This window comes from Sorex araneus, chromosome 5, assembly GCF_027595985.1.
Source record: "Sorex araneus isolate mSorAra2 chromosome 5, mSorAra2.pri, whole genome shotgun sequence".
NCBI classification, from domain to species: Eukaryota; Metazoa; Chordata; class Mammalia; order Eulipotyphla; family Soricidae; genus Sorex; species Sorex araneus.
Genome location: NC_073306.1, coordinates 28,056,543 through 28,073,292, shown reverse-complemented (window position 1 = coordinate 28,073,292; position 16,750 = coordinate 28,056,543). Strand labels below are relative to the sequence as shown.

The 16,750-nt window shown below is 45.2% G+C and overlaps 1 pseudogene; it reads right to left on the bottom strand.

The window, feature by feature from the left end:
• Positions 1–5,079: 5,079 nt before the first annotated feature.
• Positions 5,080–11,905, bottom strand: LOC105943423 (cytochrome P450 4A11-like; annotated as a pseudogene).
• Between the last annotated feature and the right edge of the window lie 4,845 nt (positions 11,906–16,750).

Below are 16,750 nucleotides of genomic sequence, written 5' to 3'. Positions count from 1 at the left end.
TAAATAACTCTCAAAAGAGATTGAGAGCCAAAGTAAATATCAGACCTGTGCAAGACTGAACAGACCTTACTCTACTTTACCAGAGTAAATCTGAGAGCAGTGGGTAAGGCTGATACCCACCCAAGCAGACCCCCCAGCAGCTGCTTGCTTCCACAATACAAAATCACCAGCAGAGCCCAGCAGGATGCCACTGTTTTGGAACAGAACTCACTGAGTTATAACCTGCTGAAAACTCAGGTATGCAGGTTTTGTGACTGAAATCTCCAGGCTTCTCTGGGTCTGGATGGGCTACCTACCCCCTCCATCTTCCTGTACTTCCAGAAGCCTCAGAAGTCACAATCATACCCCAAAGCTGCCATCCAGTTAAAAAGACTACTCCAGCCTTACCTTCCCAATAAAAACACTGAACACCCTGAACAAATACGATAACCAATTAGTACCTGTATTGCAAACCGTAATGCAAAAAAGAAGAGAGAAAAAAGAAAAGTGTCTGCCATAAAGGCAGGCTGGTGGGGGGGAATGGGTTGGAGGATTGTGGGAGGGAAATTGGAGACATTGGTCGTGGGAAATGTACACTGGTGGAGGGATGGGTTTTGGATCATTGTATGACTGAAAACTAATTATGAACAGCTTTCTAATGGTCTATCTCATGGATAGTCAATTACTTATCACTGTATCACTGTCATCCCATTGATCATCGATTTGCTCCAGTGTGCACAGTAATATCTCCATTCGTCCTAGCCCTGAGATTTTTAGCAGCCTCTCTTTACTATCCTTCCTAACAATGCCGCATTGGAGGCTCTTTCAGGGCCAGAAGAATGAGACCAATCATTGTTACTTTTTTGGCATATCAAATACACCACTGGAGCTTGCCAGGCTCTGCCATGCAGGAAGGATACTCTTGGTAGCTTGCCAAGTTCTCCGAGAGAGAGAACTAGACTATAGGAGGATCGAGGCTGCACACTTCCAGGAGCTTTGTTTTATAGTCTCTGGATCTTGGCCGTTGATGGGATAACACAGCAATGGTGGCGGGGGGTGGCAGTTTGTGGGTGTGACTGCTGCTACTGGAAAATGGGGAATCTGGGTGGAGGAGGACCAATTCCGATCTGAGCAGGCCTGGAGATCTCAGCCCCAGGTCCCGCACACCTAGGTTCCTCTGCCGGTTCTTCATGCTTGAGGCTTGTCCGAGCCTGTGGAGAGTGGCCTTGAGCATGACTGTGGCTGGTTTCCGGAGGTCCTCGGCTGTTGGGGCTCTGCTCGGGGCAAGGAGGGAAACTCAACCAACCCCACTCTGAGGGGCCCTGGTGGAGACAACCAGGTGCGGGGGCAGAACACTGGATGTTCAACATAAAAAAAATTTTAATCCTTTACTATAACATTGTGATTCACAAAGTTGTTCATAATGCAGTTGTTTTGTACATTCAGTGTTTCAACACCAATCACACCACCAGTGTGACCTTCCCTCCACCAATATCCCCAATTTCCCACCAACTCCCCAAGACCTCCCTTTTAGCAGGGACAAACAAATTTACTTCATATTGCTTGCTATAAAGAAGGGCAAATAGGCTGGAGCGATAGCACAGTGGGTAGGGCGTTTGCCTTGCACGCGGCCGACCCGGGTTCAAATCCCAGCATCCCATATGGTCCCCTGAGCACCACCAGGGGTAATTCCTGAGTGCAGAGCCAGGAGTAACCCCTGTCCATCGCCGGGTGTGACCCAAAAAGAAAAAAAAATAAAGAAGGGCAAATAAAATTATCCAAAAGTAGATCAATAAAAGTGAATTTGTGATGACTGTTATAGCTCAAATGGTGTTACTAAAGTCATTGAGGATTTACTGAGCTGGTGGGTGCTAGTTGAGCCCCTCTGTGTTATTCTTTCTTCTCATTGAGCTTGGACATCCTCTACAAAGCTTTTCCATCAAATTTGATGTGCTCTTAATATGAGAATGACATCCAAAGACAAGAGACACAAGGGCCAGGGATATTGCCCCATAGATGGAAGCCTGTCTCATGAGCTTAGATATATCTGAAGGCAGCTGAAATAGAAAAGGGATCACTAAGACAATGATAGTTGGAGGAATCGTTCAGGATGGGAGATGTGTGCTGAAAGTATATAAAGGACCGAAGGTGATAACTTCTCAGTATCTGTATTGCAAACCATAGTGCCCCAAAGTAAAGAGAGTATGGGGGAAACTGTCTGCCATGGAAGCAGGAGAAGATTTGGAAAGGGGTGGTACACTGAGGACATTGGTGGTGGAGAATGTGTACTGATGGAGGGATGGGATCATTGTATGATTGAAACTCAAACATGCAAACTTGTAACTGTATCTCATAGTGATTAAATAAAAAAAATTATGTGCTCCTCCTAGCTGTCAGAACTATGAAATTTCAAGGTATTGTTGAGTTGTATATGTGGTCAAGTGCTCCAGGAGCTATGAAGCTGGGACAATTTTGGTGACCAGGCAGCTTGATGAGCTTCAATTGTGAAGCTGGGCCATTTCTATGCCAGAGAATGTCAGGTGTGGGCAGGGCCTTCGAGGCCTTCCAGAGGGTGGGGAATCTGACCACCAATATTCTGAGAAACACCCTAGAGTTATCAGTCTGGAGACCAGTAAACCTGGGAAATTTGGGAAGTTTGGTATTCTTGGTGTTCTTGAGATTAGTTGTGAAGCTAGGATGGTTTCATGCCAGAGGATATTTAGTGTGAATCGGGCTGTTGGGCCTTTTGGCAAGTTAGGAATCTGTCCACCTTCATTCTGAGAAGGCCCCAGAGTTCTCAGCCTGGAGACTGGTTAACCTATGGCTATTCAGCGACTTGGCATTCTTTTTCTCACTCACTTTTAGTTATATGCAGTATGCTTTTGTTTTCAGCTTATTTGTTTTTTATTGATTAATATTGTGTGGTTTACGATACTATTAATAATGGTTTCTCATGCACATAATTCCAAAACCACATCCATCACATTGTTGCTACCAGGTGGTCTCCCAGCATTCCTCAGGACTCTGTTCGGTCTTTTCATGCCACTTCACAGTGGGGAGTACAACAAGGCACTATGAAGGTACAGGGTGCCACACTCAGGCCTGAACTATCAGGGAATACCCAAGGATGCTGATCACATGGAGAAAACTAGATGGGGTTTGAGTAAAGAGTCTGGACAAGAACAGGAAGCCTATGGAGGAGCAAGACACCGACTCTCAACCAGCTGCACTGTAAACTCCATTAATGGTTCAGACAACTGTCTCCCCATGCACTGACTTAACCAGTTTCTGTGTCTTCCACTCCTGAGAAGTGCCCCTGCTTTCCTTCCTATCCTTACCAGGGCTTCTCTGTCCCCTGCCTTCCCTACCTCTACAGTGAAACACAGCTAGCTCAGACCCTCCAAGGCCCTCCAACACAGGGGGACATGTCCTACCATCTCCGTGGGTATCCATCCCTCCTGTTATGTTGCCTCACTCACCCCTTCCCTCATCAGGTCCATTTTTTTTTGCTCAGCTCATGTTGACAAGAGCAGCATTCTTTCTTCCACTTCTGACACAATTTCAAGGTTCAGTCCAGTGACAGCCTGTCCTCACCCCTCTGCCTCTGCACCTCTTCTGCTCTAGATCCCAACTGCCATTCAGAACCCATTATTGTCCCGAGCCCAGGAAGTTCCAGACACAGTAGCAGCCAACAATCTGCTCATGAATGAGTGAGTGACGAGAGAAGAATGAACAAAGCCTTGCTGGTCTCAAACTCATTTTTTGGGGGCAGGAATGATGTTTTGAGCTGAGTAGCCTTTCCAAGTCCAGGACTGGGCACATAGAGAAAGAATTAAGACATACTTTAAAATTTGAAAAAAGTCAACAAAATTTTTTTTAAAAATTCAAAATAAAATAAAATTAAGATCTGACTCAGGAATAGAGCCCTTAGTTCTCTCCTGCGCTTTCCTGGTAGCAACAATTCTGTGAGCAGATGCCTGGAGGGAACTTAATCCTGGGAGAAACCAATACCTAGAGCCAACTCTGGGAGACCAGTTTGTTGAAAACCTTGTTTGGAGACATGGACTCTCCAGTTGAAAAACTGTCAGATACAGATCCCAAGTCATACGTTTGAGCTGGAGAGATAACTCCAAGGGCTGAATGCGGAGAGCCTTGTTTGATCCTGAGTACCACCAGCCAACTGGTGTTTGCCAGGAATGCCTCACCAGTCTGGAGTAGGCCTTGAGCAATAATGGATACTGTCTCCAAAACCAAAATAAAATAAAAACAAAATTGTAGTAATTTACATTGTAGTAACTTACTTTGTAGTAACTACTTGAAAATTCCTGGGTGTCATTCTTTAACCAGCTTATTGGGGCAACTCTGGAGGGTTTCATGGAGTGTTGGGCAGGTATGAATCTAGCCAAGAGTAATGCTCATATGTGTTACTGTGAATCCCATGTGCCCTTTCTTCATAACAGTCCATTGTCCCTAGTAATATACTCTTGGTCACATTGGAATATTAGGTTGGAGATGACGGTGGCTTCAGACTTCTTCAGATAAAGATTTTGCCAAATGAAAAATGTTCATAATTACGCACACACAGCGAGAGGCAGGCAGATCTTCTGGGGATCTTTGAATTGATATGACACCATTAGTATGAGTCTCTCCCAACGCTCCTGAGAGTTTCCAGTAAAGCTCCCAATGTCAGCACAAGGGCACTGTGGGAATCCCAACACCCCCAACATCACTGCCCTCTGGGGGTGAGTACAGGCCACCTGAGGCTCTGAGCACAGTGAATCATCGTGATGGAAAAAAGAAATTATTGGAGGTTAATTCTGAAACAAAATAGAACATTTTGTAAAGCAACAAAGCACAGGAGGACACGAGCCTTGGTTTTGCTGCTGCTGCAGTGCCTGTTCCTTGGTTCTTGTTAAAGATCAGTGGGGCAGACTTAGGGACCTCCTGAAAGTCACCTTCTCTGCTACAACATTGGGTGAGTGAGCCACCTTCCCTCCCTAACACACAAAGGTCCCTCTGCAGACACCACGTGTGGGTGCAGGAGGCCACCTGCAAGTGAGTGCACCCAGTAACACCCCCTCCTTGCCAACTTCAAGGAGTTCACCTGGAGCCCCCCGAGAAGGGCAGGAACGCATGGCTGTGCTGAGCAGCACCTGGTGCAAACATGGATGGGTCAAAGACCTGCATAGAACAAGGACATAACAGGTGGGCCACGACATCTTCAGTCCAGGTTGGGTTGGGCCTCAGTAGCAGAGAGGCGAAGTGAGGTGATGAGACCCAGGAAAATCTACTACCCCGTGTCATACCTCTGGGTTTGGCCACACATTTGGGTTGTGGTGAAAGCCATAAGTGGATAGGGACATTGAGATTCCTGGGGGTAGGGACAAGAGAGAAGACTGAGCACATCACTTCGGACACCAGAACTCCATTCTGTACTGTGCGTGGGCATGCACAAAACCTTGTCCCATCTCTGGAGGATGCAGTGTAAGGGGTATTAAGGGTGGAACATACTGCTGGATCCAGGCAAGGTCTCTGTACACATCTTAGGAGTTGACCAGGACATGAATGAGGAAGTCAAAAGTTTCATTTTTTAAAAACTCCTACAACATTCCTGTTTGTAATGACTCCTTGAACCTTGATGGAATGAGCATTAACTCATTTTTTCCTCATAAAAACAGCCTCCAAGAAAGGTCTTTTTTTCAGGTGAGGCTGCTGAGCTCAGAATAATCTAAATTACTTGCTGTTAAACATACAACTGGTTCAGGGAGATGCAAATAAAAACAACAATGAGATATCATCTCACACCACAGAGACTGGCACACATTCAAAGAAACAAAAGCAACCAGTGCTGGCATGGATGTGGGTAAAAGGGGACGCTCTTTCACTATTGGTGGGAATGCCGACTGGTCAGCCTTTATGGAAAACAATATGGACAGTCCTTCAAAAACTAGAAATTGAGCTTCCATATGACCCCGCAATACCACTTCTAGCAAAGTATATCCTGAGGATGCAAAAAAGCACAGCAAAAATGACATCTGTACCTATATGTTCATTGCAGCTCTGTTCACAATAGCCAAAATCTGGAAACAACCCAAGTGCCCTATAACAGATGACTGGTTAAATAAACTTTGGTACATCTACACAATGGAATACTATGCAGCTGTCAGGAGAGATGAGGTCATGAAATTTGCTTATAAATGGATAGACATGGAGAGTATCATGCTAAGTGAAATGAGTCATAAAGAGAGGGACAGACATAGAAGGACTGCACTCATTTGTGGAATATAGAATAACATCACATGAGGCTGACATCCAAGGACAGTAGATACAAGGGCCAGGGGGATTGCTCCATAGCTGGAAGCCTGCTTCATGAGCGAAAGGGAGAAGGCAGATGGAATAGAGAAGGGATCATTGAGAAAATGATGGCTGGCGGAACCAGTCGGGATGGGAGATGTGGGCCAAAAGTAGATAACGGACCAAACATGATGGATGACCTTTCAGTGTCTTTGTTGCATGCCATAATGTCCAAAAGTAGAGAGAGAGTATGGGGAATATTGTCTGCCATGAAGGCAGGGAGAGGGTAGGAAAGGAGGGAGGTATACTGGGAATATTGGTGGTGGGGAATGTGCACTGGTGGAGGGATGGGTGTTTGATCATTGTGTGATTGTAACCCAAACAGGAAAGCTTGTAACTATCTCACGGTGATTCAATAAAACCAAACACACACACACACACACACACACACACACATCTGGTTCAACAGAGGTGGGTTCAGACCCAGGCATGTGAGTGTGTGTGTGCAGATGGAGGGTGGGGGCATTGGCGGAGGAGATTGGAAGGTGCCTCCCATCGGTACAAGGATCTCAGGTCTGTTCATCTTACCCAAGCAGTGAGTTCCTGCTCCCTCACTGCTTGTAGACCCTGAAGATACAACTTCATCTTCCATTGTTATCTCTAACTACCCCGTCCTTCCAGATTAGGAAAATGAACATAATAGAGTTTAATTCCCCAGGCCACACTTAGCGGCCAGAACCAGATGATTGAGCTTTTCTGAGAAATGTGTTGTGGCAGTGTTTCATAGACCTCATTCTAACTACAAAGCATTGATTCTTGAGGGGAAGCAGCCCAGAGAGCTTGGGGCCTTTTTTGCCCTATGACCTGCTCTCCTTCCATTATTCTGCTTCTCAGGGAGTGAGCCAGGAACAGGCCTTCCTTTGGGTAGGGAGCATCCATCAGGTAAAGTGACAGGTGAGCTGAGCTGTGTGGCCACATTGGGCACGGACAGATAGAGACGCAGCGCCTCCTTGATGCACATGGTGGTGTAGGGCATCTTGTCCATGTGGCCCCTGAAAGGAGCATCCCGAGTGTGAGTGGAGCTGCCCCCCGCTCCACTCCTGTGGAGCTGGGCTCGCCTACAGCTGGCACTCACCAGGTTATGGAGACACCGTCCCCCAGCAGGCTCTGGAGCTCCTCCCGGCACTGCTGCTGGTGCTCGGGGTGTGTGGCCAATGCATAGAGGATCCAGGAGATGCCGCTCCTGGAGAACATCGAGGTTCATGTGACCCTCGAACATGAACATGTCCACTTCTGCCTGCAGGTCCTTGTCAGAGAGGCCACTCCTGTCCTCAGACTGTGGACGTGGGGAGAGAGTGGGTTGATCCCTTTCTGAGTGTGTGGGCACAGTCATAACCTTTGCCACACACCCTTCTTCAAACTTCCTTCCTTCACTCACCCCTCCACACTTGCCTTCCTTCAAACTTATTCTCCTTCACTCACCCTCCCCCACATTCACCCTCTACACACACAAACACACTCCTCGACTCACCCTCTTTCAGTCATCCTCTACACTCACCCTCCCCACTCTTCCTTCACACTCACTCCCTCAGTACTCACCCCTCTATACTCACCTCCCCCTCCACTTACCCTGGCAAAAAGCAGGTTGTACAGCAAATCCAGATGCCTCTTCTTTCTGATCTTTTCCAGCTTGCTCTCGTCCTGCAGGTGCAACTTCCTCTGCTGGATCACATGGTCTGTTGAGACAGAAGTTTCAGACACATTTGATTGTTCTGCAGGCCCAAGTCAGTGTTCACAGGAGCCTAAATACCTCCCTCAGAGTGTGTGCAATGGATGAGGAGGAGTGCAGGAGTGCGGGTGCAAAGTCAGTGAGAGCTTTAAGTCATATTCAACATTCTCCATGGGGAGATATTGTAACAACCACATAGCCCAGCACCTGGCATCCTCATGTCTCCTGCGTCTGAGTGGAGAGTAAGGTTCCAGCTGTGACTGGGACATCACCATGGGTTCCTTGGATGCGACTGATGACAGTAAGAAGAGCTTCAGATATCAGGTCTCGCCAGTATGCTCATGGGCAAGATGGCAGGTCTTGGCACAACTGAGGCCAGTGGAGGTCAGGCTGTAGATGAAGTCATTCTGCTGGAAGAAATTCTTTAGAAAAAGAAGAAGTTCTTAAAGTCTTCAATGGCCTGGATATAGGACTGGGACTTCCTGTAGGAAGACAGGGCAGAGCAGATGGGAAAGGGAGATTCTGGCATTGGAATGAGGATGTGGTGTTGGTTTCCACAAAAACAGAGAGGCAGTTATTTTTGTCTATGCAGCTTGTCTTTTAGACAAGATGCAAGAGGCCACAGATGAGTATAAAAGGCCAGAGTCAAGCTGTGGTTGATCTGGAGGGTGAGTGGAGCTGCCAGGGCTTGTCCCTGGTCAGGACTCCTGAGAGCCTCACTGTGCTGGTTCATTTGCAAACCATCCTGCTGGGCTCTCTAGACAGATCAGGACAGAACAGGGAAGCTACTAACCTGTCAGTCTGCAGGTTTCTGGGGTGGCTGAAGGCACACTTAATAATAGTGTCCAGCGTCATCAAGGAAATGTGTCCAAAGACATCCACAGAGGCACTGTTCCTCTTGAGCTCTGCCTATTTGTCCTGGGGGGAGAGACATGGGCACACGTGTCTCCCAGAAGGACATGTGTTGGAATCCCTACTGGCACTTTTCTCAAATTGCCTGGTCAGTGCCACCCTGTTGAGCAATCCTCCAGAGATTCTCTAAAGGCAAGAGGACTTCAGAGACATCGCTGCAGAGATGGAAGGACAGCACCAAAAGGGGCCATGTCTTCCAATAATTTGTGATAGCTGTAGATCTGTTAACAGAATTTGCTAAATAATTTTCCCTCCATAGTTATGAGCAGCTCAGGCTTGAGTTTGGGCAGTCCACCCCTCCTTGCAGAGAGCTTATGTCAATATATTTGCTTATCACCTTGCAATCATTATTACCACCCACTGTAGTGCTCCGGAGGCACTCCCAATTCACCAAGGACACTCCCAATTCCTGGTGCTTATGCTTAACTTCTCCTTAGTACCTTACTCTCCTCTGTTTGCTAATCACGTATCAGATAGTTTTCCTTTCTAGACCTGTGCCCTCAATCTGCATGTGGCAGTTTCTCTTTCCCTATATTAACACTGTTGATCTTAATAAATGTCACTGGCCATTAACCTGTTGGCCTGTTTGACTGTCCATCTGCCAGGAGAACCACAAACATACCAGGAAACATGGACACAGACACCCTGGGTCAGTGTCAGACATGGGTATCTGTGTCCATTCAACAAACTATGTCCTACCTGTCACAAAATATTCTAATAAACCTGCCCCCTTTATAAAGCAGAGTGTTTTGGTAAATTATGTGTATAAATCACCCATTTTGGTAATGTGGCAACCATTTACTAAAATATCTTATTCGATAATTATTCATAGTTTTGGCCACACCCAGAAGTGCTCAGGGATTACTCCTAGCTTTACACTCAGAAGTTGCTCCTGGAAGAGTTTGGGGGACTATCTGGAATGGCAGGGATTGTACCCAGGATGGCTGCGTGCAAGGAATCACCCAACCCTATGGGACCAAAATGATAATGATTATATTAAATTTTGATATTTAATCCAGGCACATCTTTTCGACTCCACCATTCTTCCTGCACTAACATATGCCTCAGAGACCTGGGCCCTATGAAAACAGGACGTGAATGCTATTTGGGTATCCCAAAGAGGAATCGAAAGAGCTATGCTTGAAGTGTCACGTTTCACTCAAGTGAGAGAAGGAATCCGGAGTTCCAACTTCTGTCTATGGTCAGGAATCAGGGACACTGTCTCCTTTGCCAAGGCATCAAAAATCAGATGGGATGGACACGTAATGTGATTCAGAGACGACCGCTGAACTAGAGCTGTTACCGATTGGATTCCATGGGACGTCAGAAGACCGCATGGCCACCCACCAACAAGATGGTCAGACTTCTTCATCAAAACCCTGAATGAACAGTTTGAGGCTCTTCCTCTTCCTGTTCCTGGAGCGAGCAGATATCATTGGGCTACACTAGCACGTGACAGGGATGAATGGAGACGTTACTGGTGCCCACTCAAGCAAATCGAAGATCAACGGGATGACAAGTGATACAAGTGATAAAAAATCACAAATGATGAAGGTAATCCACATCTTTTGGATAGCAATAAATTTTGTTTCTCAGGGTCACTGACCCATGAGCTAAGCTCGATGAAAGAAGATACAAGTGAAGTGTGCCACGCAAGTGTCTGGTAGAGAGAAAGCCAAGGGAACAGCCTTTGTAGATTCAGTTCCTTTGTTCATCTGTTCTTAGCTGACCTCGTGGGTGAGAGACCAGAGTCTTCTGGGAAGAGTCACTAACATATGGTGGTTCTGAGACATATTTTGACCTCCACAGGCCTCCGTGGTGGTCTTAATGCCTGGCAGAAACCCTGGGCCCAGCCAAAGATTCGGGCTTGATATACTGGGATGAACATTCTGTCATTGACTCTGACAGTACCCAGGTCAGTTCACTACAACAAGTCCAGTTGTCCAGAGATGGCCAATCACCCCATCTATCAAATCAAAGATTAGAAGAGGATGGAGAAGGGCCAATTGCTTCACGATGACTTTCTTTTGTATGTGGAGGGCCAAATGTGTCTCATTTGATGCATGGATCATTTCCCAATTTATTCATTTTTAGGAACAATCACCCCATGTGGACTTGTAGTTCTGTATGGACAGGTCTGAATGAGGTCGAGGGGCACTTGGATAAAAGTGGACTCTGACTGTATGTAGGTAAATGTGTACAGGTGAGAGAAAGATAGACTTACTAGCATCACTTGCACAGAATCAGCTGTGAGCCCCATGTAGGGCTTGAGGATGTCATAGTGGAAAACTGGAGTCAGTATGCACCGGTGCTGAAACCAGGACTGGCCATTCAACAGGAGCAAACCATACCCTGGACCAGACAGGGTGTGTTCAGGGAGAGAGAGGTGTGATTAGAAGGACTATAGTTGCTTTGCACAGAACCATGGGTATTCCAAGAAGACTCATAATGATACAGGTAGGAGAGGATAGTACATCACCATAGGAAGTTGATTTTTTAACTGATTAAGACTTGTGATTTACCATGCTATTAATGATGTTTTCTTGTGCTCATAATTTCAATACCATCCATCACCAGTGTATCCCCCTTTCTCTCCCAAGTATCCCAATGCCCTTTTGTAGATCAGTTCTCCCTTTGTGTTGCCTTTGGACCTTTGTTACTATCTTGCTGTGTATGTTTATACAATAGCCAAGATATGGAAATAACTCAAATGCCCAAATACAGATGAATGGATCAAAAACCTGTGATATAGATCCCTGGTCAATGGAAACTGAAGAAGCTAAGGCATCAGGGTTCCTGCATTTTACTCATAAGCACCATTTTGCTCCCCTCCATGTCAGGATTGACCCTACCCTCAAAGTGAATAAGGAAGAGTGGATGAAAATGGCTTTTTAGCCATTCCAGGTTGGCTCTGCCCAGTCCGGGTGGCTGCAATCCACAGCCAACCATTACCTCCTCTCTTCATAACTCACTGTAAACATACAAAGACATCCTGTGGTAACTAACCACACAGCAACACACAAGAAACAACTACAAACTACAGAGGTCACAATGGTAAATCAACACAGAAACCCACCAGGATTAGGGAGTGAAGAGCTTTCCTGGAAGACTCAACTAGTAATAATGAGGTATATAACCTCTTTGATAAGAAATTTAGAGAGTAATTGTTGAGGATGCATAGGAGCACAAAGAAACAATGGAGAAAACTACCAGTAAAACATAAAAGGATATGAGAGCATAAAATGAGTAAAATACAAAACAAATGACAGATCTGAAAACTTTGTAGGTGAAATGAAAAGCACTGGGAAACCTCAGAAGTGGAGGTTCTCAGCAGCTGAGGACAGAATCAGTGAGTTCCAAGATGAGGTGCAGAAAATCTCAAGACAATAGCAGAAGATGGGAAAAGGCCTTAAAAAAAAAAAAGGTGACAAGAGAACTTTGGGACGAATTGAGGAGGAACAATATATGAATCTTCAGGGTTCCAGAGGGGCAGGAAGGCAATTCTGATGAAAGAGAAACAATCAAGTTCATCATTGCTAAGAAGTTCCCAGAGCTGAATGCACCCAGACCCAGGAAGCCTAAAGGGTAAAAAGATAAAACAAATACAAATAAAAATACTCCAAGACACATCCAAATCAAAATGACAAAAAAAACCCATGGATAGAGATAGAACACTGAAAGCATCAAGATCAAAGAAGCAAATCATAAACAGAGGGTCATCCTTAAGATTTACAGCAGACTTATCAGATGAAACCCTCAGGGCCCAAAGACAGTGGTTTGATACAGTGAAACAAATTCAAACAAATACCTCATCATGAATACTTTACCCAACCAGACTTTCATTCATGTCTGAAGGAACAACATACAACTTAACCGATAAAAACTCAGGAACTCAGAGACTCAAAACCATCCTTTCAAGAAGAAATAAATGGACCACTTTAAGAAAAGACAAGCCCTATAAACATGCTAAAGTCCTGCAGAATGATGGTTCAAAACTCCACAACAATAATCTCTTTTTTATTTTTTTAATCTTCAATTTGAGTATATTCTTTCATACGACTGTATTTGAATAAGAATTTCATACAAATAGAATATATGCCTTAACACAAGAAAGCAAGGAAGGAATATTTTATGTTACACAGAACAGACATTCAGTTTGTTCAATCAATGGTCTAAATGCACCAATTAAGAGAAACAGAGTGGCAGGGTGGATTAGAAAATGGAACCCAACACTCTTCTTCAACAAGAAACACACAAAGTCAATGGTTGGAAGACAATTCTTCAAGCAAGCAACTACCACAAAAAGACCCAGGTGGACCTTGTTTTTTTTAACTAGTATCAGATGACATAGACTACAGGCTAAAAAAGATTATAAGAGACAGCAAAGGCCTTTTCTTAATGATCAAAGGATATGTACATCAAAAAGCACTCACACTTCTAAACGTATATGCATCTAATTAGGGATTAGTAAAATATTTAAAACAACTACTAATAAACTTGAAGAAAGACATTGATAGCAACACAATAGAAGTTGAAGTTTTAAACACCGCTTTGTCACTTCTTGATAGATTAACAAGACTAAAACTCAGCAAGGAAATACTTCATTTGAGGGAAGAAATGGAAGAGAGGGACTTAACAGATATATATATATATGTGTATATATATATATATATATCACCTTTCATCCTCAAAAGGCCAAATACACATTCTTCTCCCATGCACCTGGGACATTCTCCAACATAGACCACTTGTTGGCTCTCAAAACATACTCCACAAAGTCAAGGGCATAGAAATTGCATCAACTATCTTCTCAGACGAGGATGCACTGAAAGTAGAAGTTAATCAAAACCAGAAATGGAGCAACAATTCAAATATCTGGCATTTAAATAGCTTCTTACTGAACAAACAGTGAGTCAAAGAGGAAGTCAAGAGGAACTTAAAAGGTTCATGGAAACAGAAGAGAAAGGAGAGCACAGCCTAGCAGAACTTGAGGGATACAACAAATGTGCTGTTAAGAGGATAGTTCATTGCTATGCAAGCAGTCATCAGGAAGGAAGAAAGGGCCCATTAAGGATCATGACTATACAATTTAAGAAGCAGGAAAATAATCAACAAAGGAAGCCCAAAGCAGGCAGGAGGAAGGAAATACTAAAACATAGAGTGGAAATTAATAACTAGAATCCCAAAAAACAATCCAAAAGATCAATAAAACCAAGAACTGGTTCTTTGGAGAAAAAAAAAGATCAATAAACCGCTAGTATGTCTCACAAACAGAGAACAAATAAACTGAATCGAAAATGAAAGGGGGCTTTGTAGTAGAGTTTGAGGTTGGGGAGGGTAATGCCTCCCATCATCTTTTTTCCCAAGAATTGCTTTAACTATTCGTGGGCATTTATTGTTCCATATGAATTTCAGGATTGCTTGATTAATTTCTTTGAAGAATTTCATGGGTATCCTTATAGGGATCGCATTGAATCAGTATAGTGCTTTGGGGAGTATTGCCATTTTGATAATGTTAAGTCTTCCTATCCATGAGCAGGGAATATGTTTCCATTTACTCGTGTCTTCTTTTATTTAGTGGAGTAGCGTTTTGTAGTTTTCTTTGTAGAGATCCTTTACCTCCTTAGTTAAGCTGATTCCAAGGTACTTGATTTTCTGGGGCACATTTGTGAATGGGATCTTTTTTTATATGTCACTTTCCTCTGTCTCACTATTTGCATATAGGAAGGCCATGGATTTCTGAGTATTGATTTTATAGTCTGCAACTTTGCTGTACAAGTCTATTTTTTCTAGGGTCAACTCTTCTTTATTCAATGACTTCTTTGTGATGCAGAGAATTACCTGCAAGATGCCCCAGCTATAAGACAACTTGCTAGGCATTAGGTCCTGCATTCAGCACATATGTATAGAACAGTTTCTGTCTAAACCGGACATGGTTTAGACACTGACTTGGGATCCAGTTCCAGGTCCTTACCTGAATGGTGCTTCCAGTCTAGTTGGGTAGACAGGGATTAAGGGACCCTTGCAGCAGAAGATGATTAATGCTGTGATCGAGGGAGGCTCCATCCTGTGGGAACTTTCAGTTCAGAGGACCTAACTCAGCAAGGGACATGAGAAAACTCCTTCTCTTACACAGGCTCATTGGCTGGGTCCTTTATACAATGCTGACTCAGAGGAGAGCTCACAACTTTGACACTGTGGGCAATGGTGGCTGTACCAGCATGGCAGTTTTAGGAGGACATGCAGGAACAAAGAGTAGTCCCCCTTTTTCCTGAGAGCCCTGGCCAAGCATCTTAGAAAAGATGCCAGGGGAATGTGTTTGTCTGCTGGATACAGGAGCAGCTGGTCATTCTGGGAAGATGACACAGTGTGAGCAGTAACTTGTGGCCGGAACACACACAGGTCAGGAGGACAGTGACAACTGATGGCTACATATGAGATCAGGACGAGAAGGGAGACAGACTGTGCCATGACTTGAATGGATTTGGATGGTTTCAGATTCTGTCTTTGGTTCTACTCTGCCGATGATCCTGATCCCTTCTCCTCCTCCTCTGAAAAAGAGCAGCTCAGCTCCCTGCAGGCCCTCATTTCCTCCTAAGGTTTTAGTCCACTAACTCTTTGGGAAGCCTTGTGCATGAGTCTCCCTTATTTCATCCTGAGCCCAGATCCCGCTGCAGGGTACAATGGTGGCACAGCAGTGAGGAGCCCTTCCATCCCCCATCTACACACTGCTGCTTTCCTCTTTCTGTCTATACCCCACACTCCTCATCAGGCACCCCTCTGTGCTGAATGTGAGATGAGGAAGATGGAGTCCTGAACTCACAGCACAGGGTTTTCAAAAATGAGAACTGGGAGGTGAAACACGGTGTTTAACTGTGAAAATCAATGTCAGTATTCTTCACTTCAGTCTATTCTGGCACCCTGGCACCCCAAGTGCCAGCAATGCTGAGGGTTTAGTACACAGTGAGATGAGGACCTCGGTACCCCACAGCATAGCTGAGGCTGTGATTTCTGGCAAGCTTAATCTGGTATAGATGAAGAATTGGTCAAGGAAGCATCTAAAAGCCCTCTCTTGTGCAAAGAGCTGAGGCTGTCCAGAAGGTCAGGGAGACTCAGGTAGGCACAGCTATTGCCCTATAAGTACAGGACTGCTGCTTTACTTTACTCTAAGCCCAGTTTCTAAGAGAAGCGAGTTCCCTGGGCTGCAGTGGAAGATCAGGTGAGCTGGCTTCCCCCAAGACCCAGAGTGGTTGCACAGCAAGACTTTCCAACAACCTGCTGACCAACCACCTTCTGAAGTCACTCCCCATCCTCCCGCTCACCTTCCTGCTCCTTCCTACCTCCTTGTAGTGCCCAAAGAGCCAGTGGGAGGGAGGTGATGGAAACTCTTGAACAGCTTGAGCAGCACTGGACAGCCTTGACAGCAGCAGCACCAGGCCGAGCAGGGAGGTCACTTGCAGGAGCCCAGAGAAACTGCCCAGGGATCAGGTGGGACTCAGCACGGAGACAATCATGGTGCTGTGACTGCAGGATCGCTGGCTCAGCCTGACTGTGCCTGATCACCCAACCCACATCAGTGTCAGGAAAGGTTGGCCCCACCCACCTTGGGGAGGTGACTGCCCGGAGACAGGGGTCATAATTTCTGATCTGGCAGAGGCAACTGTGTCTGATTGCCAGGGCTGGAAAATGAGGCTGCTAAAGAAGGCACAGGACAATGATTAGGGAACTGGCACTCTGGGGGTGGGTGTGCTATAGTGCATGGGAAATGTAAACAAATCACCTCAGCAACAAAACTGACTAGAGAAACTATCAGAAAAAGGGAGTTTCTCAGCTACA